The sequence below is a fragment of the Scyliorhinus torazame genome, chromosome 3 (genome assembly GCF_047496885.1).
Source record: "Scyliorhinus torazame isolate Kashiwa2021f chromosome 3, sScyTor2.1, whole genome shotgun sequence".
Taxonomy (NCBI): Eukaryota; Metazoa; Chordata; class Chondrichthyes; order Carcharhiniformes; family Scyliorhinidae; genus Scyliorhinus; species Scyliorhinus torazame.
The window spans coordinates 304,600,485-304,615,449 of NC_092709.1; positions in this window are offsets into that span (position 1 = coordinate 304,600,485).

Below are 14,965 nucleotides of genomic sequence, written 5' to 3' on the forward strand. Positions count from 1 at the left end.
TCATCCAGGCCCACTTCCCCACCCTAACTCTGTAACCCCACCTAACCTGTACATCTTTGGACACCAAGGGCAATTTAACATGGCCAATCCACCTAACCTGCACACCGTTGGACTGTGGGAGGAAACCGGAGCACCCGGAGGAAACCCACACAGACACAGAGAACGTGCAAACTCCACACAGTCACCCAAGGTTGGAATTGAATCCAGGTCTCTGGCGGTGAGGCAGCCTTGCTAACTACTGTGCCAACCATGTCGCATCAGTGCCTTCAGAAGAGGAAGAGTAAAGAGATGGAATTTTCTTCAAATTATAGAACGTAAGGGCTGGTTTAGCACAGTCGGCTAAACAGCTGACTTGTAATGCAGAACAATGCCAGCAGCGCGGGTTCAATTCCTGTACCAGCCTTCCCGAACAGGTGCTGGAATGTGGCGACTAGGGGCTTTTCACAGTAACTTCATTGAAGCCTACTTGTGACAATAAGTGATTATTATTATTAATATGGAATTATGAATGATATGGAGGGGTCAACTTCCAATATTCAGTTTGAAGGGTCTTTAGTTTTGTCAGGGCCCAGGCTCCCTCAGTGTTGCTATGTGCCAGGATTGTCTTGTGGTTCCTAGAAACCCTATGGTAGTATTAATAAAAATGTTTTTTCTTCCATGAACACTTTTGTAACACAAATATTGCAGATGGGCATAATGGCTGTTTGGGTAGATTTTCTTTTAATTCATTCATGGGATGTGGTCGCCACATGCTCAACCATCATTTAGTGCCCATCCTTAATTGCTCTTGAGGGAGCAGTTGCGTCAACCAGATTGCTGTAGGTTTGGAGTCACATGTAGGTCTGACCAGGTAAGGATGGCAGATTTGCTTCCTTAAAGGACATTATAATAATAATCTTTATTGTCACAAGTACGCTTACATTAACACTGCAATTAAGTTACTGTGAAAAGTCCCTAGAACATAGAACATTACAGCGCAGTACAGGCCCTTCGGCCTTCGATGTTGCGCTGACCTGTGAAACGACTCTAAAGCCCATCTACACTATTCCCTTATCGTCCATATGTCTATCCAATGACCATTTGAATGCCCTTAGTGTTGGCGAGTCCACTACTGTTGCAGGCAGGGCATTCCATGCCCTTACGACTCTCTGAGTAAAGAACCTACCTCTGACATCTGTCCTATATCTCTCCCCCCAATTTAAAGCTATGTCCCCTCGTGCTAGACATCACCATCCAAGGAAAAAGGCTCTCACTGTCCACCCTATCTAATCCTCTGATCATCTTGTATGCCTCAATTAAGTCACCTCTTAACCTTCTCTCTAACGAAAACAGCCTCATGTCCCTCAGCCTTCCCTCATAAGATCTTCCCTCCATACTAGGCAACATTCTGGTAAATCTACTCTGCACCCTTTCCAATGCTTCCACATCCTTCCTATAATGCGGCGACCAGAATTGCACGCAATACTCCAAATGCGGCCGCACCAGAGTTTTGTAGAGCTGCAACACGACCTCATGGCTCCGAAACTCAATCCCTCTACCAATAAAAGCTAACACACCGTACGCCTTCTTAACAACCCTCTCAACCTGGGTGGCAACTTTCAGGGATCTATGTACATGGACACCGAGATCTTTCTGCTCATCCACACTACCAAGAATCTTACCAGTACTCTGTCTTCCTGTTATCCCTTCCAAAATGAATCTCCTCACACTTTTCTGCATTAAACTGCATTTGCCACCTCTCAGCTCAGCGCTGCAGCTTATCTATGTCCCTCTGTAACTTTTTTAACATCCTTCCGCACTGTCCACAATACCACCGACTTTAGTGTCATCTGCAAATTTACTCACCATCCTTCTACGCCCTCCTCCAGGTCATTTATAAAAAATGACAAACAGCAGTGGCCCCAAAACAGATCCTTGTGGTACACCACTGGTAACTGGACTCCAGACTGAACATTTCCCATCAACCACCACCCTTTGTCTTCTTCCAACGAGCCAATTTCTGATCCAAACTGCTAAATCACCCTGAATCCCATGCCTCTGTATTTTCTGCAGTAGCCTACCGTGGGGAACCTTATCAAATGCTTTACTGAAATCCATATACACCATATCAACTGCTTTACCCTCATCCACCTGTTTGGTCACCTTCTCAAAGAAGTCAATAAGGTTTGTGAGGCACGACCTACCCTTCACAAAACTGTGTTGACTATCTCTAATCAAATTATTCCTTTCCAGATGATTATACATCCTATCTCTTATAAACCTTTCCAAGACTTTGCCCACAACAGAAGTAAGGCTCACTGGTCTATAGTTACCGGGGTTGTCTCTACTCCCCTTCTTGAACAAGGGGACAACATTTGCTATCCTCCAGTCTTCTGGCACTATTCCTGTAGACAAAGATGACTTAAAGATCAAAGGCTCAGCAATCTCTTCCCTTGCTTCCCAAAGAATCCTAGGATAAATCCCATCCGGCCCAGGGGATTTATCTATTTTCACACTTTCCAGAATTGCTAACACCTCCTCCTTATGAACCTCAAGCCCTTCTAGTCTAGTAGCCTGAATTTCAGTATTCTCCTCGACAACATTGTCTTTTTCCTGTGTGAATACTGACAAAAAATATTCATTTAGCACCTCTCCCATCTCCTCGGACTCCAAGCACAACTTCCCACTACTGTCCTTGACTGGTCCTACTCTTACCCTAGTCATTCTATTATTCCTGACATATCTATAGAAAGCTTTAGGGTTATCCTTGATCCTACCTGCCAAAGACTTCTCATGTCCCCTCCTGGCTCTTCTTAGCTCTCTCTTTAGGTCCTTCCTAGCTAACTTGTAACTCTCGAGCGCCCTAACTGAACCTTCATGTCTTATCTTTACATAAGTCTCCTTCTTGGATTGGATTTGTTTATTGTCACGTGTACCGAGGTACAGTGAAAAGTATTTTTCTGCGAGCAGCTCAACAGATCATTAAATACATGGGAAGAAAAGGGAAGAAAAGAAAATACATAATAGGGCAACACAATATATACAATGTAACTACATAAGCACTGGCATCGGATGAAGCATACAGGGTGTAGTGTTAATGAGGTCAGTCCATAAGAGGGTCATTTAGGAATCTGGTGACAGTGAGGAAGAAGCTGTTTTTGAGTCTGTTCGTGCCTGTTCTCAGACTTCTGTATCTCCTGCCCGATGGAAGAAGTTGGAAGAGTGAGTAAGCCGGGTGGGAGGGATCTTTGCTTATACTGCCCGCTTTCCCCAGGCAGCGGGAGGTGTAGATGGAGTCAATGGATGGGAGGCAGGTTCGTGTGATGGACTGGGCAGTATTCACGTCTCTCTGAGGTTTCTTGCGGTCCTGGGCCGAGCAGTTGCCATACCAGGCTGTGATGCAGCCCGATAGGATGCTTTCTATGGTGCATCTGTAAAAGTTGGTAAGGGTTAATGTGGACATGCCGAATTTCCTTAGTTTCCTGAGGAAGTATAGGCGCTGTTGTGCTTTCTTGGTGGTAGCGTCGACGTGGGTGGACCAGGACAGATTTTTGGAGATGTGCACCCCTAGGAATTTGAAACTGCTAACCATCACCACCTCGGCCCCGTTGATGCTGACAGGGGTGTACAGTACTTTGCTTCCTGAAGTCAATCACCAGCTCTTTAGTTTTGCTGGCATTGAGGGAGAGATTGTTGTCGCTACACTACTCCACTAGGTTCTCTATCTCCCGCCTGTATTCTAATTCGTCGTTATTCGAGATCCGGCCCACTATGGTCGTATCGTCAGCAAACTTGTAGATGAAGTTGGAACCAAGTTTTGCCACGCAGTCGTGCGTGTACAGGGAGTAGAGTTGGGGCTAAGTACGCAGCCTTGCGGGGTGACCGGTGTTGAGGACTATTGTGGAGGAGGTGTTGTTGTTCATTCTTACTGATTGTGGTCTGTTGGTCAGAAAATCGAGGATCCAGTTGCAGAGTGGGGAGCCAAGTCCTAGGTTTTGGAGCTCTGATATGAGCTTGGCTGGGTTATGGTGTTGAAGGCGGAGCTGTAGTCAATAAATAAGAGTCTGATGTAGGAGTCCTTGTTTTCGAGAAGCTCTAGGGATGAGTGTAGGGCCAGGGAAATGGCGTCTGATGTGGACCGGTTGCAGCGGTATGCGAATTGCAGTGGATCAAGGCGTTCTGGGAATATGGAGGTGATGCGCCTCATGATCAACCTCTCGAAGCACTTCATTACAACTGAAGTCAGGGCCACTGGACGGTAGTCATTGAGGCATGTTGCCTGGTTCTTCTTTGGTGTATGATGGTGGTCTTCTTGAAGCAGGTGGGGACCTCGGAGTGGAGTAGGGACAGGTTAAAGATGTCCACGAACACCTCTACCAGCTGGTCCACGCAGGCTCTGAGTGCACGACCAGGGATCCCGTCCGGGTCCGTCGCCTTCCGAGGGTTCACTTTCAGGAAGGCCAATCTGACTTCGGAAGCTGTGATGGTGGGTATGGGTGAATTATGGGCTGCTGGGGCACTCGCCAGCGGATTGTTGGTTACCTGCTCGAACCGAGCATAGAATGCATTGAGTTCATTGGGGAGGGGTGCGCTGCTGCCAGAGATACTGTTCGGCTTCGCTTTGTAGCCCGTTATGTTGTTTAGTCCTTGCCACAATCGCCGAGAGCCTGTCTGTGACTCTAGCTTGGTTTGATATTCTCTCTTGGTATCTCGGATGGCTTTGCGGAGGTCGTACCTGGGTTTCTTGTATAGGTCAGGATCGTCGGTCTTGAACGCCTCAGATCTGTCCTTCAGTAGGGAGTCAATCTCGCGATTGAGCCATGGTTTCCGGTTGGGGAACGTACGTACTGCTTTCTTTGGCACGCAGTCGTCCACACATTTGCTGATGAAGTCTGTGACGGTGGTGGCATACTCATTTAAGTTGGTCGCTGAGTTCTTAAATATGGACCAGTCCACTGTCTCTAAGCAGTCACATAAGAGCTCTTCTGTCTCCTCGGACCAGCACTGCACAACCTTCTTAGCTGGATTCTCCCGCTGGAGTTTCTGCTTGTATGCCGGGAGAAGGAGCACCGACTTATGGTCTGATTTCCCAAAGTGCGGTCGGGGGATGGAACGGTAGGCGCCCTTGATTTTTGAGTAGCAGTGGTCAAGAGTGTTGTCGCCCCTGGTGGGACAGGAGATGTGCTGGTGGAATTTTGGCAGTACACTCTTGAGGTTGGCCTTGTTGAAGTCCCTGGCCACGATGAACAAGGCCTCCGGGTGTTCTGTTTCATAGTTGTTTATAACTGTGTATAGTTCTTCCTCTTGACAAGTGTTTCGACTGCTTTAGTAAACCACGGTTCCCTCGCTCGACCACTTCCTCCCTGCCTGACAGGTACATACTTATCAAGGACACGCAGTAGTTGTTCCTTGAACAAGCTCCACATTTCCATTGTGCCCCTGCAGTTTTCCTCTCCATCTGATGCATCCTAAGTCTTGCCTCATCGCATCATAATTGCCTTTGTGGGATGAAACCGGAGCACCCGGAGGAAACCCACGCAGACACGGGGAGAACGTGCAGACTCCGCACAGACAGTGACCCAAGCCGGCAATTGAATCTGGGACCCTGGTACTGTGAAGCAACGGTGCTAATCACTGTGCTACCATGCCGCCTGGTGAACCAGATGTCTTTTTACGACAATGGTTTCATGGTCATCCTTAGACTTTTAATTCCAGATATTTTATTGAGATTAAATTCCATCACCTGCCGTGGTGGGATTCGAACCCGGAGTCCCAAAATCATTTTCCTGGGTTTCTGGATTACTAGTCCAGCGACAATACGACTATGCCACCGCCTCCCTTAAAAAGGATGACGTTGGGAAATCTTCTGATGAAACCTTCAGAACCCATAGTCAAAGATGTGCAGGATATCGGGGGTTACAGGGATTGATGCGCAAGTTAACTGGGGTTAGGGGGAGTGGGCCTTGGTGGGGTGGTCTTTTGGAGGGTCATGCAGACTTGATGGGCCGAATGGCTTCCTTCTGCACTGTAGGGATTCAATGAAATATGTCCAACTAGAGTTGGGAACATGAGGATCACAAGTTGTCACCATGTTATGCAATTTTGAAATGCTGTACGTGTGGAAACGCATTTAAAATGTGTGACTTACAAGCCTGACACTCGCTTCCTAGTTTTAAAGCTCTGTAAACTACTTGAACCTTTTTTCAGACTCTTGAAGACAAAAACTTGGTACGCAGTAGTTTCAGTGTAACAAATTAAGAGGATTTATTAAGTAATAAAGCAATGAATAATTAGCTTTATGAGTCATACATGACCTTTACTCTCCTGTGCAGCTTAGTCAATGCTTGTTCTGGTCTGGCATGACTTCTTTCTGCTGTCTCTTTCTTTCTCTCTTTGATCTTCTGTGAACCTGTACAATGATGTGCTGGATACTTTCAAAGGGCTCTTTTTATCTCTGTAGCTCTGGTATCCAGGATTTCTCCTACCAGATTTGGTAAAAGCAACTTACTCGCATCATTCATAACACAGGCAATATGATCAATACACTATTCACTGTTACATTAGTGGACCATCGATGCACAATAAATAGTTACATCCTGAACTACAATAAATTATGTCTCAGGCATGTGGACAATTTGGAGTTCAAATTGTCCTTTGGTAACACAATTCCAACCAGAGTTCAAAGCCAGGTAATTTTGAACCGTCCCTTGTCTCTTATTGTTAAACTTTAGACAGACTCAATCAGTTCAAACTGATCTAATTTCCATTTAATCATTCTGAATTGTACTGACTTCCTACTCTTTGTCTCTATAAATGTCTAGTTGCATCCATCATGTTAACAATAATCATCACGTGACAGTATTTATTTACACCTAATCTACACATTAATGCAGAATCTCCAATTATAACACACCCAATAGCTAATTATTTGCTTACCACATGATCAGACAAACATTTATAAAGTATAATATCCAAAAATTCATAGTATGGGGAAAAGTATATAAAACCCCATATTTCTTACATTATGGCCTGTCAGAAAACTCATTCTGAGTCTCCGCACAGACACACTGATCGACCAATTGGCCCAGATCTTCCCATCTCCGATCACAGAGACTCCCAAGATACACAACAGGACACCTCAGAAATCCCAACACACTGACTCCATGGGAATTTTTCAGCAGGTTTGAACTTCCGACAGGCAATTCATTCCCCTAGGACCCTCCAAAAAGAACTCTCCAACCGGCAGTTAGTGTTAGAGACTTTGGACAGTTCAGGTTTACTTACCTGAATAGTTACCCAGGAAATGTTAGACAGAGAAATTCTAGTCTAACTCCTGGGGAATTATGCAACTGACATTCCACTCCCCTCCCAATTCCTAACTTGGCCGGAACCCACCACCCAACTTCCCCACCAATACCCACCCCACCCAGAACTCCCAACCACCTCTAATCAGACTTTACAAGCCAACCCTTCACTCTTTCAACTCTTCCCCTGGCCACCCCTGAGCCCAACCTGACTAGCCCCCACCACTTGACTCCCCACCCCAACCACTCAACTCACCTCCGACCCAACATGATCCCAACTTCACCATCCTACCCACTTACCACCCAACCCACCTTCCTCCCTACCCACATGACAACCGACCGCATTATCCACCTACCAGCATACCCATATGCCACCTTTTTCACCTGCCATCCTACCCACTTACCATCTCACCCACTTGCCACCCTACTCCCTTATGCACTTACTTCACCCGCCTACCCACTTACCTTACCCGCCCTACTCCCTTACCCACCTACACATTCACTCAGACACTCGTACACGAACACCCTGAAAAGCAGTTTAAATGTCCAGTGTTTATTTGTGTGATAGGCAACACTTAACTGAATACGACAGCTAGTGCTATGAAAAGAGGGTGTGACTTGTCAGCCCGGACGTTCCAGTGCTATGAAGAAATAGTTGGATTTCAGGTACACTCCACATTTCCCAAGAAGCAGGGATCGGAATTCCTGGCTGGAAGTTCTGAGCTCAGGCATGGCGCAGAAAAGTAGGAAGTGAGCTACAATCCAATGCTGATTGCTGCTCCTTGAAGATTCAGGCCAATCATAGAATCATAGAAACGACAGTGCAGAAGAAGACCATTCGGCCCATCAAGTCTGCACCAGTATCAATGTATCAGCTTGACTCAGTTGTTGCACTCTCCTCTGAATCAGAAGGCTGAAACTAAGAGCGAAGGGCCTGAACTTCTTTGGAGTGGCAAACAGCGTCAGATTGCCACTCTGCGTCCAATCGCCTCCCTCAATTTTTTTCCGATGCTATCTTGTCCAACCTTCCAACTCAGGCCAGGCAAGACCCAGGCAACAAAGTGCATCCCCAGGGGCCCAGGAAGTGAAGGAGGCCATGCCCCCTTTTTAACGGTCTTAGCTGCAGTAAACCAGGTAAGTTTAAAGGTCCTTCACAGGCTAGTGAGAAGGTAAATATTGAAGATAAATGGATGGGATTGGAGGGTTGGGGGGGTTGGACATCAAATATTAAGTAATGGGTTAAGAGACATTGCAATTAGTTGTCTCATTTATGTTAAGTATCCATTAATTGACACTGATATGTAAAGGGGCTTCAGATGGCCTCTGTCAGGTGATAAAAAGTTTCATCAGACTCACCATGGACTACTCTACAAAATCAGTTGCATTCTTGGACACACTCGTCTCCATCAAGGACGGTCACCTCAGCACTTCGCTTTACCGCAAACCCACGGATAACCTCACGATGCTCCACTTCTCCAGCTTCCACCCTAAACACATTAAAGAAGCCATCCCCTATGAACAAGCTCTCCGTATACACAGAATCTGCTCAGACGAGGAGGAGCGTAACAGACATCTACAGACGTTGAAAGATGCCCTCGTACGAACGGGATATGGCGCTCGACTCATCGATCGACAGTTCCAACTCGCCACAGCAAAAAACCGCACCGACCTCCTCAGAAGACAAACATGGGACACAACCGACAGAATACCCTTCGTCGTCCAGTACTTTCCCGGAGCGGAGAAACTACGACATCTTCTTCACAGCCTTCAACACGTCATCGATGAAGATGAACATCTTGCCAAGGTCATCCCCACACCCCCACTACTTGCCTTCAAACAACCGCGCAACCTCAAACAAACCATTGTTTGCAGCAAACTACCCAGCCTTCAGAACAGTGACCACGACACCACACAACCCTGCCATGGCAATCTCTGCAAGACATGCCAGATCATCAACACGGATACCACCATTCCACGTGAGAACACCACCCACCAGGTACGCGGTACATACTCGTGCGACTCGGCCAACGTTGTCTATCTCATACACTGCAGGAAAGGATGTCCCGAAGCGTGGTACATTGGCGAGACCATGTAGACGCTGCGACAACGAATGAACGGACATCGCGCGACAATCACCAGGCAGGAATGTTCCCTTCCAGTCGGGGAACACTTCAGCAGTCAAGGGCATTCAGCCTCTGATCTCCGGGTAAGCGTTCTCCAAGGCGGCCTTCAGGATGCGCAACAACGCAGAATCGCCGAGCAGAAGCTTATAGCCAAGTTCCGCACACATGAGTGCAGCCTCAACCTGGACCTGGGATTCATGTCGCATTACATTCACCCCCCACCATCTGGCCTGCGAAATCCTACCAACTGTCCTGGCTTGACACAATTCACAACTCTTTAACCTGGGGTTACCCCATCTCTGGATCTGGAAAGATTTAATCACCTGCTAATGCTCGCATTCCTAGCATTGTCTGGCATCTTTGAATCTGTCTATATATATGTTTCTGAAACAGACCTCTTCATTCACCTGAGGAAGGAGCAGCGCTCCGAAAGCTAGTGACACCGAAACAAACCTGTTGGACTTTAACCTGGTGTTGTAAGACTTCTTAAGGTGGTGTATAGTTGGAGTTTTGTTGGATTTCACTGGTTCGAAGAAAGTGGTTCTGTATCTGCTGGGCTCATCCGTAGCGATCGTTGGTCTTGAACGTAGCTGGCTGTTCCTGCTGCAATTGGGCTGGCACAGGCTGGATCCAAAAGAGACAGAACACATGGCTGTGTCCTCTTTTATCCCCCTGGGATTTCGGGCTCTATGAGGCGGTCCTTAACCTTGGACCCAATAGTTCGACAGGGCTCTGATCACTCTCTTCAATTTCGGCCAAAAAGGGGCGGGTGCCTTGGTAGCTGGGCGGGTCCTTAGCGGTCATTGACCTTGGCAGTAGGGCTTTCTGAGTAAGGGGAGTGGCACTGATCAGTCTGTGGCTGTACAGGTTGCTTGATTGGAGTTCTATTTTCCTGGGAAAATGGGCCATTAAAATGCAAATGAGCGGGGATTTCGATCAGGTCTGGTTACCTGTGTTTTAGATACACATAGGTTGTGTGTCTGTCTGAGTCCTGGGTTGGCCATAATTCCCATGGTCCTTTGCAGGTGATCATCTTAGATGGCTACAGGTATAAGGCTTTGGGGGGTGGGGGTCACACATGGGGGGGTTGCGGTGTTCGTACGTGGGGACTTTGGGAATCAGGCATCAGAGGTGAGGGTGTGTGTGAGGAGTGGGGTCAGACATTGGGGAGCGGATGAGGGTGGTTGGGTATGGGGGGTGTTCTCCTGCCCGGTGGGATCGGTTCAGGGGTTCAGATTGGGCAAGTGTGGGGAATACCATTGGGATGGTGTCCGGTCGGGTGTAGTGTAGGGGATGGGGAGTTTCCTGTGGGGGTCGGGTACGTGGGGAGGGAGGGCTCCCTTTGGGGTCAGGGGTTTCCCATGCAGGCTTGGTCTGGGTCTTTAAATAGTTACACAGAAGCTAGCAGTGTTTTTACTTATTCTAATATTTTCAGAGTAACGGTGAGCGTAAAACTGGGAAACCCATCCGAAAAAGCGATTTAAATCATATTGCTGGATGGTTCGCAGCCCAGCATAATTGTCCAGGGAGAGTTAGCGCTTCTGGACAATTGTGGTGCAAATCCTTACATGGGAACGTTCGTGAGAACTTCGAGGGGAATTCCCCAGCACATCTTTGGGGTGGGATCTTCTTGTTCCGTTGGTTAACTGTGGCTTAAAGAGTAGATCAGAGATTGGGAATTCTGAGGTAAGTAAATCACCTCCTGACGCCCCAAAGCCTGCCCACCATTTACAAGGCAGAGGTCAGAAGTGTGACGGAATACTCTCCACTTACCTGGATGAGTTAATCTCCAATATTCACAAAGATTTACAGCATCTAGGACAAAGCAGTCCTCTTGATCAGCACTCCTTCCACGAACCTAAACATTCACTCCCTCCCTCGGCAATGCACTTTGGCAGCAGTGTGTACTATATACGAGCTGCATTGCAGCAAATCACCAAGGCACCTTAGACAGCACCATCTAAACCTGTGACCTCTACCACCAAGAAGAACAAGGACAATAGACGCATGGGAACACCACAACCTGCAAATTCCACTCTAAACCACACAATATCCTCACTTGGAAATATATCACCGTTCTTTCATGGTCACTGGATCAAAAGCCAGGAACTCCCTGCTTAACAGCACTGTGGGCGTACCTACAACTCGGGGACTGCAGACTTTCAAGAAGGCAGCTCACCACCACCTTCTCCAGGGCAACTAGGGATGGGCATCAAATGCTGGCCTAACCAGAGACTGGTTTAGCACAGTGGGCTAAACAGCTGGCTTGTAATGCAGAACAAGGCCAGCAGCGCGGGTTCAATTCCCGTACCAGCCTCCCCGAACAGGCGCCGGAATGTGGTGACTAGGGACTTTTCACAGTAACTTAATTGAAGCCTACTTGTAAAAATAAGCTATTATTATTATTATTATTATTATTAACCAGTGATACCCCCCATCCCATGAAATAATTTAAAAACTGAGTATTGGACACACTCCTGTCCGTGCATGTGAATGCAAACTATCTCATGGCAGTATTTGAAGAAAAACAGCAGAAGTTACCTGCTGAACTGGCCAACATTCATCCCTCAACCAGAGACCACACCACTGTTGCTCTTTTTTTTGTCCGTAAGCCTCAGCTTACTGAATCCACCGGTGCAATTGTTTCAGTTGTCGTAACAGATGCAAACAATACCCATCGTGAGAAATTTTCACTGACCTGTTTTTAATCCTTTTATGGGCACAAGTGCCGAAAGAGCTGAATTGTAAAATCCTAGCAGCTATACGACCCCCACTCATGTGTTGGAGAAATCGTCAGGTCAAACAACAAAGTTCAAAGCCAATGTCTGCCTCGATAGATCGGTCGTATGACTGAAAATGGTTTTGCAGCAAGGAGCATCAAATAGCTTAAAGTAGTGAGGTTTCTCTTCATTGCACAGCTCTTTTCAAACTCTTGCTTTGAAAATGGAAATAAATGATAGACAATGCAGTGCTCACACTCAGGAAGAGCAGATGCCATTTGGAATTCACTTTTTTAAAACCACTCAGTTATCTGACACAAGTGGAAACACATATGTTTACAGACAGGCCAAGCTGTTGGGAAGCCCATTCTGTTTGCCCTACATGGAACTGATACCAGCACTCTTTTGAGAAATACACCACTTATCTAAATTTAACAGGTTCAGATTAGCAAGAGCTGAGGCCGGGGAACCCCCAGTTTAGTCAGGGAAATATCGAACTTACCCACCTCAAACCCTATGCCACCAAGCAGAACAGGTGGATGGGCAATTAACCCTTGCCACGCCAGCGATGCTCACATCCTGTAAATAAAAAACAAAATGAAAAGTTCATGGGAAACAGCTGCTACTGAATCTTCACACCTCTGACCACCACTGCTCACTGGCAGTTTGAAGAACAGGATAAGGAAAATGACAGCTGAGAGCTAATCACAATCAACCCGGGATAGTTAGGGAATTCCTAATCCTTTACATACCCTAAATGCAGGAAACCCCCAAACTGCAGCCCACTACATCCAGTACCTGTGCGTCAGCTACAATTTTATTGATTCGGGTGGTTACCAGAATGGAAAACTGAAATTGAATTGTCGGTTGGCTCAGTAGGAGCCCTTCTACGTCAGCAGGCTCTGCATTCTCGGTTAGCACTTCCTTGCAGCATTGAGGGAGTACCACATTGTCACAGGTGCAACCGAGGATGCAGTTGCCTTTTCAGGTGAGCACGAGAAGTCATGATGTGTTGGGGTGGCAGGTGGTGTATGGTTAGCATTGCTGCCTCACGGCGCCAAAGACCCGGGTTCGATCCCATCCCAGGGTCACTGTCCGTGTGAAGTTTGCACATTCTCCCCGTGTCTGGGGGGAGTCTCAAAGATGTGCAGGCTAGGTGGATTGGCCACACTAAATTACCCCTTAATTGGAAAAAAATAATTGGGTACTCTAAATTTATTTAAAAAAAGAGAAGTCATGATGTGTTATATCAGAGCACCTCTGATGAATGAAATGAAATTAAATGAAAATCGCTTATTGTCACAAGTAAAGTTACTGTGAAAAGCCCCTAGTCGCCACATTTCGGCGCCTGTTCGGGGAGGCTGTTACGGGAATCGAACCGTGCTGCTGGCCTGCCTTGGTCTGCTTGCAAAGCCAGTGATTTAGCCTTGTGCTAAACAGCCCCTTATTCTGATATCTTGGGCGGAATTCTCCGGCCCGCCGCCGGATCGGAGAATCGGCGCCGCGCGAATCACGCCACGTCACCCAGACGCCGGGACACAATTCTCCGCAGTGCGTGGTCGGCTCCGGTCGGGATGGACCGAGCGGCCATCACCAAAAGCCGAGTCCCACCGGCGCCGTTTTAACATCCTCTGAGCCGGCGGGACCTCGGCGTTGACGGGTCCGGGGGCAGCCTGTTGGGGGAGGAGGGGGGGGTCCGACCCCAGGGGGGGGGGGCCTCCGTAGTGGCCTGGCCCGTGATCGGGGCCCACCAATCGGCAGGCCGGCCTCGCTGACCCCGGCCTCCTTTCCTCCGCGCCTGCTGCTGTAGCCCTGCACCACTTGGCCACGTCTTCAGTTGCCAAAGCCTCAAGTTCTGTAATATCCATTCTACACCTCTCTGTCCCTCGACCTCACTCCTCTCCTTTACGACGCTCCTTAAAACTTACCCACCTGACCTAATATCTCCTTTTGTGGCTCGGTCTCATAAAGCCCCACGAAACACTTTGGGATGTTTCGTGATGTTGAAGATTGTTGTTGTGAGGCACCACAACAGGCAGACAACATGGCGAAAGCAAGAAGGTCTGAAATGTAGGCAGTAAAAGCTGGAAACTCCAGGTAGCTCTCTGGATCCCCACCTCACGGCAGCCACCAGAACCTATGTTCAAATCAACTGTCAGCCAGCCTTCCCACCCACCCCTTCCCAAGGATCAACAGATCCACCCTGTGGTGGTCACCACTGTTTTTATATTGTATATATGGGTATTATGGTAAGGCCCCTGTACTACAGGTAGGGGGGTAGATCCCTGCCTGCTGGCAACGCCCAGGAGATGGAGTATAAATGTGTGTGCTCTCCGAACAGCAGCCATTTCATCAGCTGCTGTAGGAGGCCACACATCTCTGTGTAATAAAGCCTCGATTACATTCTACTCTTGTCTCGTCGTAAAGCAGACAACGCCAAAAAAGACTTCCAACATTGGCTAGCTAGCTTTGAAGCATACATCGGGTCTGCGCCAGACCCAATCTCAGAAGCACAGAAGCTCCAGATTCTGTACACTCGTCTGAGCTCTAACGCTTTTCCCCTCGTCCAGGACGCGCCTACCTACGCAGAGGCCATGGTGCTACTGAAGGAGAATTACACTCAGCAGACCAACAAGATCTATGCCAGGCACCTCCTGTCCACGCGGCACCAACCTCCCGGTGAGTCTATGGAAGATTTCTGGCGTGCCCTGCTCGCCCTGGTGAGAGACTGTGGCTGCCAGGCCGTTTCGGCCACTGAACATTCCAACCTGCTAATGAGAAACGCATTCATTACGGGCATAGGGTCTGACTACATCCACCAGCGCCTCTTAGAAGGGGC